The following is a 20,347-nucleotide window of genomic DNA, read 5'->3' as shown; positions in this document are numbered from 1 at the left end:
GCAACAACCGTCCCGATGACGACACACAGGCGGCTTTGAATTATTCATTCAGACTTGTATCTAATTATTTATTAATTTTTTTAAGTATTTGTTCTCACGCCAGTTGACCCGTTTGTTTACTGTTAACTACAAGAAACACAGGACACATAATACATACAAATAGCAGAGGTGTGGACTCGAGTCTGACTTAAGTCACACATTTGTGACTTGAGACTTACTTTATTTACGCTGGTTAACTTAGAATTGACACTCATGACTTCAGACTCGACTTAGACTTGAGTAAAAATGACTTTTTGTGTAACGGAATATTTCCACTTTTTTCTATTTAAAAAAAAAAAAAAACACTAGGTGCCTGCTTTTTGGAGGGCCTTGCGTACAAACCTGGCAACCGAGCGACACCACCAACACCTACGTGAAATTTCATTCGAGACTTCAAATCCCGCAGAGAAAGGTAAGACAGGAAGTCAGTTGGTTGCTAATTTAAGCTAACGCTAGTTAGCGTTTTCCATGGTTTAATGTAATTGTTTACATTTTGGGCTATATACAGTACCTTTATTAAATTAAGGTTTGTTGAATTAATCATTTGTTTTTGATGCAGTCCTTACATTGTGTGAATAATACAGTGTTTATTTGACTAGCAGTACAAAGTGACTGTCTTTTTTATATTTAAATGTTGAATATGTAGAAAAATCATAGTTGCTTGAGACGTGAAAGTTCAGACTTCTGACTTGCAAATGTGTGACTTACTCTCCATCTCTGACAAATGGATCTAAAATTTCTCAACACTAGCTCAAATTATGAAAATGTAAATTTAAAAGGGATTTTCCGTCTACATAAACCATGCTTCTTCTTATCTTTGTCCATTTCACCATGAATTATAATCAACCAGTTATACAGCAAACCATAGATTTGTGTGCAGCGACTGAAACAAAAATTATATAAAATATTCAGTAATCATATAGGGTGGTTGTGGCTCGTCCAGAGTAGAATGTTAAAAGAGAGTTATCTTTTATTCACAAGGAAATATACTGTCAAACACTTGTTATGAACCGTGTGGCACTTTGCAACTTTATATAACTAATGATTTATTTATTTACTTCACTTGATTAGTGCTGATTATTTATTAATATTACAAGATTTCCACATTAATCATACACGTCAAGCTGATACTGTATGCTGTGTTATTTTAATTGATATAAGGTCATATTGTATTAGAATTTAAACACAATACACAATAAATTTTTAATAAAAATAATATAGACAGTTCTGGAGTTGTTTTTAGTAGTATATATTAGTATTAGTTGTGAATGTTTTTTTTTAGAATCTTACTGTTATTGCATGGCAGTTCATTGATGCATACATAATAAAACATGTCACCACATGCCTTAATACCTTAGCTTGTTGGCTGCAAAACAACTTTTAAATTGACCCAGTTTCCAGTGAGGAAAGCTTCACTTGCACAAGTTTGTAAAATACAGTCTAGTGTTTCTGACAAACTGGCGGAGCGTGATATTTTACAACATAGCCAGAAGTTGAAATATTTGTGGTAGTTATCAGAAGTTGTACGTTTAAACTCCTGACCTCTGCTTCTGTATTCATGAATTAACTTGTGAGCTACCAAGGCAAACTGGATTCTTCATTTTTAATGTAAACTACTGTTTTAAACAGCAGTACTTGGCACAGACATACATTATATCTCTGATGGGAATGTGAAAGAAGATAAATCATACAATAAGGCTAGTCTTTTACCAGTCATGTCAGCATTTGCTACAGTCAGCATGAGCAAACACAATATGACTGCATGAGGAAACAATCCATTTAAACTGATGTAGTACTACTATAGACCACACAGTGGCAGCATTTCATCAACAACTGGATTGAACTTAGTCCCAACTCCAAAAAAACAATCAATTATATTTATTGTCAGCTTTTTGTTTGTTTGTTTTGTGCTTGTTTGACGTGTAAAGTTTGTTGACTCTCAGGAAACATGAGGGGAGGGAGCACTTGTGGTTCCCAATTGTTACCTGTAGATTTACAGTTATCATTCATTCATCTTCTACTGCTTTATCCTCCACATGAAGGTCACAGGGGAGCGCTGGTGCCAATCCCAGTTGACATAGAGCGAATGGCGGAGTACACCAGGTCGCCAGTCCATCACAGGGCCGCATAGAGATAAACAACCATCTACAGGTATCAGACAACAAAACTATTCGATTTTATTTTTTTAAATAAAAGTGTTATATATATTCTCACTTTCCACTGAAACTGTTACAGTGTTATGTCACTTGTGTGAAAATTATGCGGGAATCTCAAAGGCCCATTATTCACAGTAGTTTGGGTCACATCAGCCATTTTGACAGATTACTGTGGGGGAAATCACAGGTGTAAATAATTAAAGGTAATTATTCTCCACTAAAATGTGTCAAAATGGCTGCTGTGCAAAGGGACAATTATGAATTATGTTAAGGTGCAGTCAGAATTGGACAGTTCCTATGACTTTTCCCACTTGTTTTTAATATAATTTTGCTAATTATGGCCCTGCCTCAAGCTACAGTCATCAGCACGTGAGAGCTTTTTGTGTACTCTGTGCCAGGATTGTGTGATGCTAATGAGATGGAGTTTCCATCAAAGCATTAGTCCTTGAACCGTTGCCAGATTAGGCCCTTGCTGCTAACGCATCCCCCACATCCTCATACATGGGGACTCAAAGGTTACTCTTATGTTGGAGTACAGACCCCATGTTTTCTGCCCAACATCTGTCGCCAATGACATTGGCTTAGGCTTTGCTTTCATGTAATAGCAGGGAATACATTTGCAAAACATAAAACCTCAAGGTCCAAAACTGCATTTTGATATAATATCTAGGAGACTTTGTGGACTTGTCTAGTGTGACAAAAATAAATCTAAATATAAAATGACTCAAATTTGACTCTAACCAGTCACTTTATGAGGTACACTGGACCCCTAATCAAGTGTCAGCAGTGGCGCCTGGTGTGGTCTCTGCTGCTGAAGGCCATCTGCTTCAAGAGTCAACGTGATATAAATTCAGAGATGGTCTCCTGCACACCTTGGCCTTCTGTAATTATGAACCTGTGTGGTCATTCTCTTCTGAGATGCTTGTGTGTGACAATCCCAGTGGATGAGCAGTTTGTGATATACTCAGATATGTCCATCTGGCACTTAAGACACCTTTCTTCCTCGTCCTGATGCTCAGGTTTGACCTCAGCAGATGTCCAAATGCCCTTTGTTACCATGTCATCATCTAGTGTCCTTTTATTGTGACCAGTCCAAGGCACACTTGTGCAGTAATCATGCTCTTTAATCAGCCACTTGATACGTCTCACCTGTCAGGTGGATTCTTGTCATAAATGTGTCGAGCTCACTAAAACAGATTTGAACAATTTTTTAAACCAAAATTGAGAGACTTTTATTTGTGTATAGGAAAATAGGAGTGAAATGTAATTTTTATATTTATATTTTTATTTATTTGCATTAAGCAGTTGAATATGAGTACCCAATAAAGCATAGATGTGGTCATAACACGAGCCCTGATTATGTCAACCCTTCAAACAACATGTCCAGCTGTTGATCTGTAATGATCTGGTGAAATTTGTAAGTCTGGTGCACTTGCTGGAGATTCGTCTTTGTGTCCATCACTGTTAGTAAGGGGCCCCACAGCGCCTCCATCAGTGTCTAACAATAGCACAAGTTAACTTTCTGGATTCACACTCTGTCAGTCTGCCCATGCAACTAGGTTTACAAGTGTCTTCAGGGAGAAGACTACTTCCAACAATAACAGCATGTATCACTGGACCTGACGAGCGCTGCATGACAGCAGGAATCCAGTTAGGACCACAGGAGTAGTTTCAGTATGTGTTGAGACACTAATCTCAACAGTGGACTCTGGTTGTAGCTACCAAACTTAAGATTTAGAAAGAAACTTTCACCCTTGTCACACCAGTGGGGATTTGTGTTATGACTTAAATATTCTGTCAGCACCGATATGGCATTTCTTTGAGTGACATGCGCCCAAGCTTTAACCTGCAGGAGGCAGGAGTGCTGGAAAAATAATTGATTGTTGAGTTTTTATCCACAGGTTGTTAAAATACTCAGAGATACTGTACTTCTGGGATTGTGGCTTTCTTGCCCTGACCTTATCTCATTAGTTGAGCATGGACAGACTCAATCTTTCTCTGGACGTGACTGATGACTTCAGGCAGTCTCTCTCTATCCCGGAAACTCTGAGCCAATAGTGACATGTTTTATTGTGCTCATTGTCTGACAGTCTTGCTGACTTCTAGAATTATTTTGAGGTTTCTTTGAAACATAGGGCATTTTTGTTGGTGTGGTAGAACAGCCAATAGGAGCGCAGGCTCTCTCTCTCTCTCTCTCTCTGAACTGTGTGTATATAATACACTTTACTGAGGTGTTGCACCTGAATTAAGAAATGACGCACTGATAATTACTATGTCTGATGAATCAAAGTCCAAGTCAGACTTGCAGATGCACAATATAAGTCTATATAAGTTTATGAGTCAATATAGTGTCAATTAACTTGGTATAACCTCCGTAACATCCAAACCTGTCATTTTCCGCACAGCAACATGCAGCATCAGTGCTCAAAAACATGTTCCCCTGAAACACCTGACTAGACAAGAAAGGTTCCTATATAAAAGACAAATTACTCCTAATTACTTATGAGACAAACACTAAATAAAAAAAATTAAAAAATACACAAATAATTTGTGCTACAGAGTCCAAAGGAGGTGCAGAAGTTTTGTTCTCTCTTAAATGTCTTAATTATTATGGAATCATTGATCAATCACTTAAAATAAATTGTACCTTTATCAATTATATAGGCTTGGTCCCTGTTGTTGGTTGTTGGTTGATAGGTCAATACCACTGTTTTGGTGTCAGATATGATACCATTATCACAACCTTGAATTTCCACCAGTGTCAGTCCAACACAGTCCTGCACCTCATTTATAAAACCGTAGCTGTTAATATCACATTTGTATTCCAATGCCTTTACTATCCAGCTATAACCACCCCAGCCATTCAAAAAAAACAACAACAAAAAAACATTATGCTCCATCATTGTGGTTGACATGTGCAGCCCTCACTCACATGGCAGTAGTGGCAGATTTCCCAGCATGTGGCTCATGCTTCGTAAAGCATTAATGTGACATTTCAGGTGCATGGATTTGCATTGGATGTCACACTTGTCATTCACTTTCTGATGTCTGACTGGTACCGATATTTAGTATCGTATTGGCCTATTTCTACCCATTAGAACCAGACTCCATTGTTTTTCACTAGAAAACAAGGCAAGTCAATGTATTATTTACCTTTTAACATTAAAAGGTAAATAATGTCGATTAATGATAATAGTAATCAGTGGGAAACTTCAGACTATTTTTCCCTATGTCACAGAACTGATGCATCTTATTGTATGGAATCAATCGGAACTGAAAAACAACAATATATGTGCGTTTATTTGCCAGTCTCTGCCCTTGAAATGTTCTCTCTCACGGAATTGTCTCACTTGCCGCGTGCTGTGACTGTGTGTGTGTGTGCTGTTACTATTACCGGGCCCAATATGTTTGAAGGCTGCGAATTGATTTGAATGAAGGCTCTGCTTCAGAGAGCGAGCGGAGAGTAAATAAGGAGGTGCCTGTTATATACGGAGACAAAAAGGGGGGCAGAAAAGCGTGGCCAAGGAGAGAGGGCAGCGTGAGCCTGTTTTGCATGCATGGAGGCTTGTGTGGGAGAGGGAGTTGACAGGGCACCGCAGTGCTGCCTTCAGCTCTCAGACAACAGCTGCTCAGAAAGAGGAGACGTCCTGAGGGTGCAGTGACATGTCTCGCTCTTTCTCCATCTCTCTTTTCACCTGTCTGCCTCTCACTTTTATCAAAAACATACGCGAGACACTCACTGTCTTCCCTACGTTCACAGAGACACACACACACACAGAGTCTGGTTTTGGTGACTTCAGAGGACATTACATTTCCTCCACAACTACCATATTGGCCTAACCCTAATCTCATTTTAACATGGCTTCACATTATTTTTGTCACTATAAGAAAGACAAGCCCCCCTCCCCCCCCAATGTGACAGTGTACACAGATTTAGGTCCCCACAACATGAGTAATACCTTGAAGACACAAATGCACACATCTCATCCTCAGTGACACACACGCACACCAGGGCATGTGGGTTATGAGATTCATAAGAAATTGGCATGCTGTCTGTGATCAAACAAAACACTGGAAATAAACCAGGCTGAATTTTGATGGAATCTGTTGTTTGTTCTCCTTACTTGAAAAAAGCTGTTTATGAAGAATAATTATCAAAACCTTTAATGGAAATGGAATGAAATATTCTCCCCGCACTGCTTTTCAAGCTGCTGATGACAGATTTTTGAGTAAGCTCTTGTACTGACATCATAAATACATTCATTCATTTATTTATTTTATTTCGCAGTGTGATGTGGTTAATAGTGAATTTGGTGCAGTGACTTTTGATGAATTTCTTCATGTAAAGAATAGAAAACCAGTAACACACGCCACACAATTTATGAGACTGATAAATCAAATATTACAATAACATCTTACTGTGTTTAAAGTGACAGTGCGAATGCTTTATTACGACTGATGAAACTTTGTACTTTGGCGGACAAAGCCCATGAAATAAAGAATCCCCAGTGTCAATATGTGTTCTTGATCTACAACAGAGGGGAAACATGCCATCTCAAATTAATCCCAAATTAACTCACGCAAAAGAGTGCAAGGCATGTTACTGTAAATACTTGTCATCCTAACAGAGTCGGAATATGGTTTATTTGTTATTACTTGCATCAGTTTATAAGTGAAGGGGGCAACCGAGGTGCTAAGAAATAATTGCTGCTGGTAAAAACTTTTTAAAGTTTACTTTTGTATCAATATCATATTATAAGGACAAACCTTTCTTTTGAATTTATTTGTATGCCCTTGGTTTGTCAATACAACGGAGGGGAAATGACTGTAGAGGCACAGACAGGACATGATTTGAACTACAGATGGGGGAAGAAAAAAAAAATCCATTTTGGAGTACAACAAATCCGGAGACACACAAAGACAAAGCTAGGTTACATTATAAGACACACACACACAAAGGTGTAAAAGTTTAGAGACAGCAGCAGTAATAATACATTTCAGCCAGGGAAGATATACAATCCATCAAAACCATCTGGTGGTACAAACTGTCAATTCTCCATCACCTCCCTCACACTCCTGTGGGGGTTCCTCGGCTCACTCAGGCCATATGGGAAATATAATCCCTCTGCTGTGCCTCGGTCTGTTCTGGGGGTGTCGTTCCTACTTAGTCTTGCCTCAGGACACCTCACAACAGACCCTAGCATTTTCTTGAGACGTCTGAAGCACTTCAGCTGGCTGCTCACGTCGTGAAGGAGCAATGGTTCAAAGCAGAGGTTTAACAGAATAACTGAGCTCCGTTTAACATGGAGCAGCGATCAGCCGACCGTCGCAGAAAACTCATTAAAGTGTCTTATACCGGTAATCTCATTTTTTCCTGTCACTACTCACAAAGTCCATGAGAAGTGTGAATGAGAACAGACAGATGAATTAAGAGTTTTACTTTAAAACTCCGAACCCGACTTCACCACTACATTCTGATGCTAAGGCTGCCAGCCAACGTCATTAGCGGACCATCAATCTCACAGTCCCCCCTTTTTATTGCTATGTCACCGTTGCATCTGTGGCAGCTGCTCCCTCCTTGAGAATTTCACCCTCCTCTGCACCAAATCTCTGCACGGATCAGAACCTGAGTTCACCAATCGATGAAGACAAACCTGAATCAATAAATCAGAGTTTGGTAAACTGAGTACAATCTTGACATTGCACCTCTTCTCATTTAAGGCTTCAGCAAAGTAATATACTGTCTATGCTGCTGTGGCCCAGAGAAAGGGTTCTTTCTTTTTTTTTTTAAAGAAGCAACACTGTCTTTGTTTTATAGCAGTTGCTTTGCTTGTGAATGGGCAATAATTGTATTTTCTGATGTAGACATTGCCCTTGAAATTCAGGTTACAACAGCGAGGACAACCTCCTTCTCTAAAGTTACACAAAAGCAAGTAGAAACTGAGATGTCCAATAATTTTTTTTTACTTTTGCCAGTCATAAAACTGTGTCCAGGTGCATTGGCTGATATGTCATCTTAATCTTCGTTTGTCAAAGGTCATGTTGGCCGTGCTGTTAAGCAAACATCGTGGACCCCGGTGTCTGTTTGGTGAAGTTGTCTTGTTTTTCATAATTCCCTGAATAGCAAATGCAGAAAATGTACCTTTTTACGCCCTGCATTGTTCCCTAAGTGACTCAAACAAAGTTTCCAGAGAAGGGAATAGTAATAATGACCGAGAAAGGTCATAGACTATGCGGGAAATCTAATATCCATATTGTTCCGCGTGTAGCAGTTGCAGATCTCAAGGATTCATGACCACTGCTCTGACCTTATATGTAATCAAAGTGTATAACTGAAGAGTTTATGACCTTTGGACTCCGAATGTCAACATATTAACTACTTTAAGGAGACATTAATAAACATAGATGCTTTAACCCGCAGTATAAACCTGCAGCGGATCCATTACGAATTCAAACCATGCACTCAAACTTTGTGCGAGAACTGTGAGAAGTGTGAAAACATAATGTAGAAAATGTTGCGTCGAAAAAGAAAAATGGTACAGTTAAATGAAGATGGCACCTTGTATTCTGGTACTTCACGAGGCATACACAGTATGTGGTATGCGTGCACTTTGTTGTCAGAGGCAAGGACAGCCGTTCAAACCTTAACAAAGTCAGAATACTGAGTAGACAGGAGTAGCACAGAGGTGGGAGACTGTGTACGGCAAATGAATATGTGATTATGACTTACAGTCAACCCATCCAGGGCCAGCTCCGCTATCTGACTTGATTACTAATTTTAAGAGATACCATAAAAAAAATCTTATCTTTATTTCTTCTGTTTCCTTAGATCTGATGTAGGAGTGGATTCTCCACTTAGGCCCATTAGGCGAGAACAAACGGCAACTCTGGGATCGTTGGATCAATACTGAGAATTTCTGTTGGCTGTTATACCGAGGTCAGGAACTCAACAAATGATTACTGTTAATGACACGTAACTTAACTCTCCGTTTCCTACTCTACTCTCTCTTTTGTTGTCCTTGGACAGATATGCAATTAAATTGTCATCTCTGCCATGATGTGAATCCTAATCATGTCGCTGAACCCTCAAACTTTTCCAGCACCATTCAGTTCCCCGTTTTTAAACACACCCATAAGAAGAGCTGCATTGTGGTCTAATGGGCAGATTGAATATGCAAATTTAATGGTCCAGTAAAAGTAAGATTTTTAACATCTTTTTGTTACGTGAATTTGCGATATCTTGCCAGTAACGGTTTTGGTGAAGTGATTCGTTTTTTCTTCATCTGTTTCATTTCAAGTTACGATACAAAATGTGTTTAAAAGCCAATTATATAATGCAATCTGAGTCCAAATGGATATTTAAGCGTTATGTCTGTGTAACACCACTCGGCTTTTCTTAAAATAAAAACGCCTTTATTGTCTGAATACACTGTTCTCTCTATTTGTCCTCACAAAGTAAACGACTTGCTCCTGTAAGCCTACATAAAAATGTAGTGTCATGAGCCAAGGTTAGCACTGTAAACACTCTTTCTAAGACAAAGACCTGGCTGTAAATTTGCCAGTATTTTACAGGGATTGAGAAGTGCAAAGGATGATTCCAGAATTACAAGTTAGCTGGTACTATGTTGACGTTTGGCGACATGACGCTCAGGGGCATCACCTACAACCCGTCTACTATTGGACGATACCAGCTGTCAATCATACTGGTGTCCACTCATACGTGCTTTAATGTCAATCATTTACAAAACTGACATAAACTGACCTTAAACTAGTGATTGAGACCATTAACTCCTTTGTATCTTACATAAGATACATGGCTTACAGAGGATGGGTATAAAAATGATGGTGTATTTCTATCACATTAAGTTTAAGCAAACAAAGTTTTAAGAGCAGAGGTTGTGGTTTGAGTAAAGGATGATAAATAGCTCTTTACCATTTAGCATTTCTGGATGCCTTAAAAAAGGATCCGCGTCCTGTTAATACAAAGTCTGTTTTGGAGCAGATGCTGTTTTGTATGCTCACCTGGACAAACCTTTTATACTGGCCACAGACAAAGGAAATTGGTTCCCCCCCAAAAAGATGCCAATTCCTTGAGAAGAGCTGAGAAGAATCCTCATTTCCTGCCTGTACAGCAGCGTGGCCCTCACGCTTAAGAGTAGTTATGTTTGTGACTTGTGTCTCATCCTTGTTTCCCCTCCATTCTCGCTCTTCTGTGGTCTGTGACAGGCGGAACGCGCGGCGCTTCAGCAGGAAAGATGGGCTCTATTATGTTAGCTATATTATGTTATCTGCGGGAAAAGAGCAGACCCGCAGTGATGACGCACAGGCCTGTATCGTGCTGTGCTTTGGTACAGCCCTGAACAGCTGGAAAGCTCACCTGCTGCACTGCAGTCAAGGTCAGTGGACAGTGATGGCTGCAGCCCAATTTGGGTAAGGCCTGTGTGGAGTGGAGAGCTATTGAACACAGAGACCAGCTCATGTTGGCGATTTCCCCCGCTACTGCAGTGAGATTAGTGTGTTTGACCATCAATCAAGCTTGACAGGTATTGTCATATCAGTGGAGCAACTTTGCATTGTCAAGTTCTTGCAGCTCAGCAAGACTGATTAATTCCTTCTTCTGAAAAAGGAGTCTTCACCGTCTTTGCCATGAACTTGCTCACTGCAGAATATTATGAGAAACTGGTCTTAAAGCTCTAATGCAGAACCAGTATTGCCCCACGTGGACTTCTGAGTAATAACCAAAACAGTGCGGTCTCTAATGGCGTGTTTGGATCGCAACGGTACATGATTTTTTTTTTTAACGTTTCCATTAGGAATAATACCAAAATAACCAGCTCCAGCCTTTCCATTTTTCAGTACCCTTCCTTTGGGGTACCGGAGTAATGGTACGGTAGGGTACAGGTGGAGCTAGACCCACAACACTGAGCTGATTGGGTGGCTCCCTGGCGACCGGTGTTTCTTCAACGCCCACAGTATATTCTCATACGAAGCGATGCTGTCTGCTGATGTTAAGATTGACACATGCCACAAGCAGCAAGTTGTCAAGCAGCTGTTCAGGGAGCGCTTGATTGCCGTTGGCGGAGCATACATTTCCAATATTGAACGTTCATGATTAAAATACGATTGCTACGGGGTTTCCACTTCCAATCCACTTCTGAAACTTTTCATGAGCACTTCTTGGTGTTTTTCAGGCATAGTCCAATTGTGTGAGTACAGTTCAGTTCACTCTCCTGTCATTTCAGATCCTGCCCTCTGATGCAATCAGTTCTTTACACTCACCTGTTGTTCCCCTGTATATATATATGTATGTATATATATATGTACAGTATATACCTTACCGCTGCCAGATTGACCTGTTTTGTGTTTTGACCTGTGTTTTGGATTCGTGCCCACCGTTTATTGGATTAGTTTGCCTTGTTGGACCGGTTCCCTGGTATTTTTTGACCCCTGCCTGTCTTTTCATCTAGTGAACTGAACGCTCCTTTGAACCAACTTCTGCTTTTGTCATGCTTTTGGGTTCCTCTCTGTCAGTACACCACACCACAGTTACACACAGAGAGTCGCGTGGAGCTGATAATCAGCATTCTATAAAGTCATTTATAGTTACATACATACTGTAAATAGTTTGAATGTAACAAGCATTGATTTTTTTAAATTAAATTCAGTAATTCAACCAGTTCAGCTGTATGTTCTGTATGTTTTCAGCTGTAATGAAGCTTGAGATTTACCTTTGTCATCCCGGCAAATGAGGTACACTGGCCTCTCATTTCTCTTTGAAAGAGTGGCATTTCTTTTCTGACATTTTCTTGGCAGTCGCCAGGATACTCGCATGTATTTTGGGAACATCCTGAGGGACATAAATCCACTAATTTATGTTATTTTCCCTTTACTGCACAATTAATTGTCTGTCTTAGGCTTTCGTGTTTCTGAGTCACAGATAACATTATTACAACATTAGGTTCTCTGGCTTTTGTACACATGGTAACAAAACAAGTTGTATACCCAGAGCCATCATATGACTGCTCATTACCTCAGTGAGTAGATGCAATCTCTGAGTAAGAGTCTGAGAATCTATCAAGTTTGTAACCTTTCTAGTCAGTTCTGTCTGACATCTGTTGTGTTCTTGCCGCACATACAAATTTTAATTGTTTATCAGGGTCATTATCATTCTGTCACAGACTCTGATGCTGGCACTATATCCATAATAGGGCATCAGTAGGGTAATCAATCACACCGTGTCAGGCGGCAACACATGACATCTCAAATACAAAGTGCAACAGACACATAAGCAGCTCTCTGCCACTTTGAAGAATTTCCAAATTAGTTTTAAGAGGCTTCAAGGAGAAATTTGCAGTGGTCTTTAAATCACGGGGCTCTTTTCAAATGTCACTCCAGCTGGCCAAACCAGTTTGAGAAGCAGAAAAATACCGATGATCCAAAACATCTGAAAGAAAGGCTTCCCTAATTAAATTTTTACAAAGTCTACCATAAAATAGATTTTTTCCCCCAGGATTTTTGTAAGCATTCACTAACACAGTTATTCTCTACAAAAAAAACCTTAATAATATTGAAATGTACTGGCGTATAACATTTTTTTTGTGTCTGTGCTTTGGATTAAACAAAAAGAAAAAATAATAATTGTCCTAAAACAATTCCAAAATTGGGCTTTTGATCTGATATAATCATCTGTCTTGGAGTCAGACCATATATAATATAAGAATCCAGTGTCGGTTTGCACCAATTTGGTGTACGTCTCTACTAAATGTATGATTTATTAATTACTAAACCACTACTAAAGCCTTAGGAACTAGTAGCTGGTAGTTTTGGTTGCACCAGACCGACTGACGCCATCCCGACGACCCTCTCAGCATGTAAAGCAGAATGTAAACAGTGTTCGTGGACGCATGGCAGCCGGACAAATTCACTGAGATGCTGGCATAAAAGCATCTGGTCGACACACAGCGCTTTAGTAGATTTGTATTGTGTCCTCCTCACCACATTCTGCATATTTTCTTTTTGCACTACTTTTATATATATTTATATACATTAAAACACTTACTTATTTATTTTTTATTAATCATAGTTAGGCTGAAGAGTTGGATACATGTATAGACATTTACAGTAAGATAAAAGACATTTCCCATCAAAACTCACAAGTGACAAAATTCAATGCTATGTGTTGGTTTCTTATCTGCTGCCAAGCAACGAAATTTTGTTGCCAGTTTTCACTGCTGTGTTTTCTGTGCAATGACAATAAAAGGAAGTCTAAGTCTAAGCATAGACCCTGGTGCAAAATATCTCAATATAATTCAAATGGATGAAATGGAAACAGAGCCCTGTTCAGCTCCCAGCAGTGCACAATTATCAGTAAGTCAAAACAGTGATTTTGATTATTTGGTCACATCAGAAATGTTAACAGGAATAAATATGTGATTCTCTTTGTGTTTCATTTTGCTGGCAGGTTATGCCAGACGAACACCGTGTTTGGTACGTGTCAATGTTTAATAATTACCGAGCTCTTGCTAGTAAAAGTCGTGCAACGCATTTTAATTTAGGAGCGACTACGACCCGATGTAGTAAACCAGGGGTGACCAGAACTGGCCCACCAGTGGGTCCAGGATGAATTTGTGAAAATTTCACATGAAATATGATACTTTTCAGTTCCAGATACCTGTGGCTAAAGGTTTTGTGCCTTTGTAAATGGTTCATTTAGGCATAATGTTGTTGAAATTGCACTTTTTTTGATTGCCATTATTTGACTGGTCCAGCCCACTTGATATCAAATTGTGTTGTATGTGGCCGCTGAACTAAAAATGAGTTTGACACCCCTGTACACGTATGGGCGCTCTTCCAATTATACAGTTCAAGCACGACTCGGTTTGTTAACAGGCACGTCTTTTTTCGTCACTACTATGTACCTACTCAACGTGGGCGGGGTTGTCATAGTGTAGCTCCACGAAACCGCTGTGACAGTGTTTTATACACGACACAAGCACACAAACTAGTGACGAGCAAAGCAGTTGTTTGCGGTGTAACTGAATCATTAGAATCAGTTCATTAAAAATGACCGGAGCACAGACTCGACTGAAATACGGCTGAACGGGTTGTGATTCGTGCCACGATCGCCAGCTTTCAGCAGTGCTGTCGCTAAATACACCAGACTCCTCTGTTGAATGTTGAAATTTGAGAAATTTCATTGCTAAATGTTTTCAGGATTTTTAGTCTTTTCAAGTCTTTTTAATTGATCTACAGTTCGGCATTGTTCGGTCTGACCAATTAGTGGGCGTCACAGTTTAGTATGGGCTCAGCTCGCTTGGAACCTTGGAAAAAAACGCCATTAGTGGTGCACCAACATGTTGCTCCATCCTCCTTTACATGAGATCGGCACATGCAACATGCTTATAAGATAGCTAATAAGATAATTGGCATATTTCTACTTATATTGACTTCAGCTGTAATTTCTCTACTTGTGTCTAACACTGGAGAATTCTCTGTAAATGTTTGGGTTTGTTTGTTGGCTTATTTTTTTTCAGCTGCAGTAGCTCACACAGCACTCACTGGTGCATCCCACACCCCCACTGTCTGTTATCTGTGAGCAACAGCTTGAAAATTTGACCTCTGTGATAAAGCGTCACATGAAAGAGACATTAAGTGGGGGAAGGGGGGGGCGATCAGCAGGTAGAATATTGAATAGAAGTGTTGTGCTGCTGTGTTCACTGCTCAGTCACACAGAGCGACGGAGAGGGTCTTCCTCCATCGCGGCAAATGTGCTCCACAAAATGTCTCCGCTGAGTCTCCGAGAAACGCTGAGTGAGAGAGCTGTAAGGCTATACGCTGAGTCACAGCGGGCACTTTTATACGTCGGATTATAGTCTGGATTAGCACCTGCTGCTGAATAAAACAGGTCTCTTTATGCCATATTTAATGTGACTCATAAATAATTTGTCATTTTGTTGAGGACTTTTCTTTTTTTAGAAGAAGAAGAAGAATGCAGAGCTGCAGAAGCACAGAATAAGGAGACCAAAAAACTTCTTTGTGATCAGAATAAGAAATGCTTTGCTGGTTAAACTATTTCTTTAATGCATTGAAGGAGATTTCCCTCAGGCGTCATGGAAACAATTAGAAAGATACATCTTTTGATGAGCACTCGCACGTCGACACATCTGTGCTGCATCTACAAAGCCATTTCATTTCTTTTGTCTATTGCATTTAGATGTACTGAAAAAAGAAGGGAAAAAAAGATCCAATCACAACAGGTTTTTTTTAAACTTTGGGTGAAAAGTTTAATCCAACTAATGTGGATAATTTGTCCCCGTTAACCTTCTTCTGTCAGTTAATGATCTAAATGATCAACAGCTGCTGCCAGGATTGAGGTCAGGTTCTGTTCCCCTCATTTGTAAAAAAGGTTATGAAGTTTCCTGGAACTACGGGGTTACAATGTTGGTCTGACACATTTACAGTATGTATCTGAAAAGATGTAAAGTAAATGTAAGGAAGGAGACGTGGCTATGGAGGCATATATGAATATAATATTGTTTGGGGCTATGCAAATACAGTAGTTTCCTGCAAACCATTTATTGTGTAAGTTTCTCATGCCGGATTGTTTCTACACATAAATTATTTATAGTGATGTCAACATTTCAGGGTTATTATGTGTAATATATGTACAACAGGGAACTGAAGCTTTTAAAACTCTTACTGATCAACTCAAAAAGCTGCACTTTTACCTGACGTTACCAATTTGTCATGTTCCAGCTTTAAATTTATTTAAATGTATGTCCAGGTCATGTTTGATTCCATTACATTACCAGGATGTTACCTGTTGTAGTCCAGTTCCAGCTTGCTTACTGAGTAAATGATCAGAATTTCAGTAAGAACATACCCAGTAATCAAGACAATGCTGTGTAACTTCTCCAGAAGAAAACTGTTCCTCTGGAGGCCGTTATCCCTTAACTTTTATCAAAAACTATTGCATACATCCTTAGGAATTAGCTCTGTTCTTAGTGCCGCTCCATATTCCTACACAGTAATTAGTGGAGTTAATGTTTAATTGTGTTGTTCCTGTTTTGTTCTGTTCTGTTCCTGGTAATGAAGTGGCACTTTCTGAGTATTTACACACTTATTTACCTGTGGTAATTACCCATATAACTGGTAACTAGGGGACTGTAAAAGGAAGGGTTACCGAGGATTTTTAGGTTTGGACCAAAACATCAAAACATAAACAGTTTGTTTCACCATTGCTATCAGTAAAACCAATATTTCAATTTCCTTTTTCTCTTTTTCAGTTTGCTTAATCACTGATGACACATGGTTATTTATTTATTTATGTCTTAGTTTGATCACAAAGGCAGCATGCTGTTTGCAGAATGGAGTTTTTTTTACAGCTGTTCTAAGCACACACACACACACACACACACACACACACACACACACACACACACACACACACACACAAACTCAGTGTGGTACAGTTGTGAGTCAAAATCTGATTCTGGCACAATGCCTTATCACATGCATACACTAATTATATTCACAACAAAATCACAGAAGACACAAATGTTTTTAGTTTCTGCAAAAGTGAGAATCTGTTCAACTCTGCAAGAGTCCTGGCCAGAGAGCAAATGCAAAGACTGACTAATTCAATTTTCCATTGAGGTGTATCGTATAAGATAAGTCATGTTAGGTTTGGGATTAAAGCCACACTGGAGCAGGATATTTCATTATAATTAAAAGTGTATATCGGGCTGTTGTGGCAGCGAAAATAAATAGGACCAATGGACTGAAAGGAGGAGCAGTGACCACACACAATGTTGAAAGACACATTTTGATTAAAGGAGTGATTAGTGCAGAGGTGAGAAGGAGGTGGAAGCAGAGCACAGCCACTGGTTCTGCTCCTGCAGCAGTGATGCATTAACTACAACACCAGACTCTCACACCATCTTACCCCTTTTTTTTTCCTCTTTAATTCTCCGATGTTGCCTCGTGGTCATTATTTTTTTTTTTTTATCCAAGAGAGATTTTAATTAGGGAAACCTTTGCTGTCGGATACATCCATTTAGAAAGTTCAGGCAGTTTTGTCGACTGTGCTGAAAAGATCCTTAGTTTGTCCATTGTGGGCTCATGTAAAAACCCGGTGGTTCAAAATGAAGGATCTTTATTGTCATTACAACAACAACAACAACGACGAGGTCAGCCCGTCTGACTGTTTTTGCATTAGCATCTATCTTCACTTGATGAAAACGGCCGTAAAGAGACGAGTTTCCTGACACACTGCCTGATTTATCTAGTAAATACATCTTTAGAGGTGAAAGGCGTAGTATCCTGCCAGGGGGCGTTACATTGGTTGTGTGACGTCAGATACCGGAGATCTATATTGCAGTTGTGTCGAAATACCAGGCTGTTCATGAGAAGCCTTTTAATAGGGCTGATGAATCTAAATCACGGCGGCTGCCTGCACATTAATCGTCTCACTTCAATAGACTAACACCATGTCGTAATTGGCAGGGTGGTATGGACGGGACTACGTGACCGACATTTAAACATAAACATGGAGGTGTGTGGAGAAGACGGGATGCTGTTGGTGAGAAGCCGTGGCAAACGGAGAAGGAAAATAAAGAGAAACTTAAGAGCGACAGAGTCCCAGGTGTAATGGCTTTTTTCAGGATGGACTGTCACCATTGTTATTCATAGAATTGCATGCTTGGATTAGGAGAAGTTCCTCACCCACATAACATTCTCATGGCCTGAAATTGTCATTTAATTCAATGACGGTTCAATGAGACCGAGCGCGATGAGAAAAAAAAGAAAAGAAAACCCTGGCTCACTGGAATACAGACATCTTATGATAATTGCACACTAAGTACTATGTTGATCTCACTCACACGTTTTATTTTGTTTGCGTGCGCTGCAGAATAACTTTTCAGTCTCTATTTGCACACTTTTATTTTGTTTTTTTCCACTTTGCCACCACTTCAGAATGAGGACAGACGGGCAAACACTGGGGAAGAAGAGATTACAACAAAGTTACTGGACCGGATTCAAACTCATGTCACAGTTTCATGGTTTTATTTAGCCCAGCGAGCCACCAGGACACCATAATCTCCTCCTTCACACACTTCCCCTTCAAATAAAAACACTGTCATTATCATCCACTGCACCAAATATGCTTCTAACTAAATCTATTGACAGTAACATTACATTTTATGCATCTTTAATGGTCATATAAACCTACTCCTCATTGGATGTCTAAATATTTGACCCTGTAGGAGTAATAACCGTCCATAGAGACTATGTATCAATATGTACATTTAAAATGGACAGTGTACAATTAAAGCAAATAAAGCGCCTTATAGTTGTTTCTTGTTTTTAGTTGTTTTTAAAAAGTGCTAAAATAGAAAGAGCTGCAGCTCCTCACATCGTCAGGCAGAGCGTTCGACAAATTTGCTTCAGCTACAGAACAAGCTGACTCCCCCAAATACGGTGAAATGAAAATGGTTTAGCGCAGGGGTGGGCAAAAATATTTTCCAAAGGGCCACACTGACAGTGATGAAGCAAGCAAAGGGCCACAAAAACAAGGTTTAAAAGAAATAATAATCTAATATTACCTATATTTATATTCAACGTGCATAACATTTAAATTTTAAAAGTAAAAATGCTATAAAAGATACATACAAAATGTGACACGTAACCTCACTGATTCGTCCTTTCCTGTGACTACTTTCAAAATAAAAGTCTGGGTGCCACATCCTGCCCCAGGGCCTTATGTTGCCCATGTGTGGTTTAGCGTGATCAAGTATAGTATAGAAGATGTTCTGATGGATCATGTGGACTTTAAGGGGCTGGTTTAGAGATGATACATGGATCCGAGAACAATCAAAAATTCCCCAAACTGCGTAGATGCAATAATATGCTTTTGAAAGGTTCAACAAAATAACAATTAGACTTGATTTCTCACTCTAGAACTCACAGCTGAAAAAGCTGTGTAACTGTTGACAGCGAACATGTAATATTTACTGTTTATTGCAGGAAGGAAGGAGGATTCTTTTTATCTCCACATTTCACCACATCCCCCCGTCAACACACACTGCAAACCAGCTTATCAATAATAAATATCTGGCAATAGTTTTCGCTCCTTTTGACTGGACTGATCAGTGTGCCTCTCAATCCTTGACTGCTATAAGACTGAAGCTGTAAAGGTCAAAACATGAGCCACATAATCTTCACTGACCACGAGTTCTGGCAGAGCATCTGATCCCCCACCCCCCATGAGCAACAGTGGCCAGTGTCCTATCAGGAGCCGTCCTTGTCCAGAGGCATGTTCCAGCGATAACAAACCCACAGGAGCAGAGACAATAAGCAGATAAATGGACTGGGAGGAGGTGAATAAGCACTCAAACGCTCAATAATATTGAGTTTGTGAAACTCTGAATCTCAAAGAAAGCTTATACACATTCAGAACTGAGGCGATGTATAAATAGAGCTTGTAGTCGTAAAGGTTGTCAGGTTGTTGTAAGGTTCATCACAGACATAGGTTTGTAAGAACAAGACCGGGACGTGGACTCTGACACTGGACGGGGAATTGATTTACCGTATTATCACATTAAAGGATTTAAATACCTTATTCTTTACAACACGGTAAAAGCTCAAACAGTCTTACAAGATAAGGAAAAAACGATTAGTGCCAACTTGCTATAAATGCTCGGGTTGAAATGATTAGACTAAATTGGGTAATAAAACACTTCAGTGGTTCAATCAGGAGAGACTATGGTGAACGTAAAATGAATTTATTACAGATTAAACAGAATAATGTGCTGATTTAAAGAGTCATTGAAATATCAATGCTGCGGGACTCTGAGCAGACACCGGCGCTGATGGTGGCTGGTGACCTGATGAGACTGGAAGGATGAACCTTTAAGTGCTAAAAACAAAGGCAACTGGACTTCTGTTAGTGTCTGGAGGACATTTTGCCTCTCACCCAAAGTCAGAACTGAAGACGCCTTTCGGATAAGATTAGCACTTAAAGGACTATTATGGCCTGGATGACTGAGGACCTTCACAGACAAAGAAGGGTGAAGAATGGCGGGTTACTTGGAGTTCAGTGTGCAATGATTGAATCACAGTTTGGTGGAATTTGGTCAGGCGACGCTGGGACC

The 20,347-nt window shown here is 39.7% G+C and overlaps 1 long non-coding RNA gene across 2 annotated transcripts in view; it reads left to right on the top strand.

Moving 5' to 3' along the window:
• Positions 1-25: 25 nt before the first annotated feature.
• Positions 26-20,347, top strand: part of LOC131446804 (uncharacterized) — a 30,516-nt gene continuing 10,194 nt past the window's right edge. The window contains exons 1-3 of one of the 2 annotated variants that reach the window (XR_009233963.1): positions 26-451; positions 2,082-2,190; positions 9,025-9,368. This is a non-coding gene — a long non-coding RNA (uncharacterized LOC131446804). Of the gene's footprint in view, positions 452-2,081; positions 2,191-9,024; positions 9,369-20,347 lie in introns of those variants that run through there. The other variant, XR_009233964.1, reaches the window with a different exon arrangement.

Source organism: Solea solea, chromosome 19 (genome assembly GCF_958295425.1).
Source record: "Solea solea chromosome 19, fSolSol10.1, whole genome shotgun sequence".
Classification (NCBI taxonomy): Eukaryota; Metazoa; Chordata; class Actinopteri; order Pleuronectiformes; family Soleidae; genus Solea; species Solea solea.
Note: the sequence above shows the minus strand (reverse complement) of the source record. Positions and strands in the feature narration are given on the sequence as shown.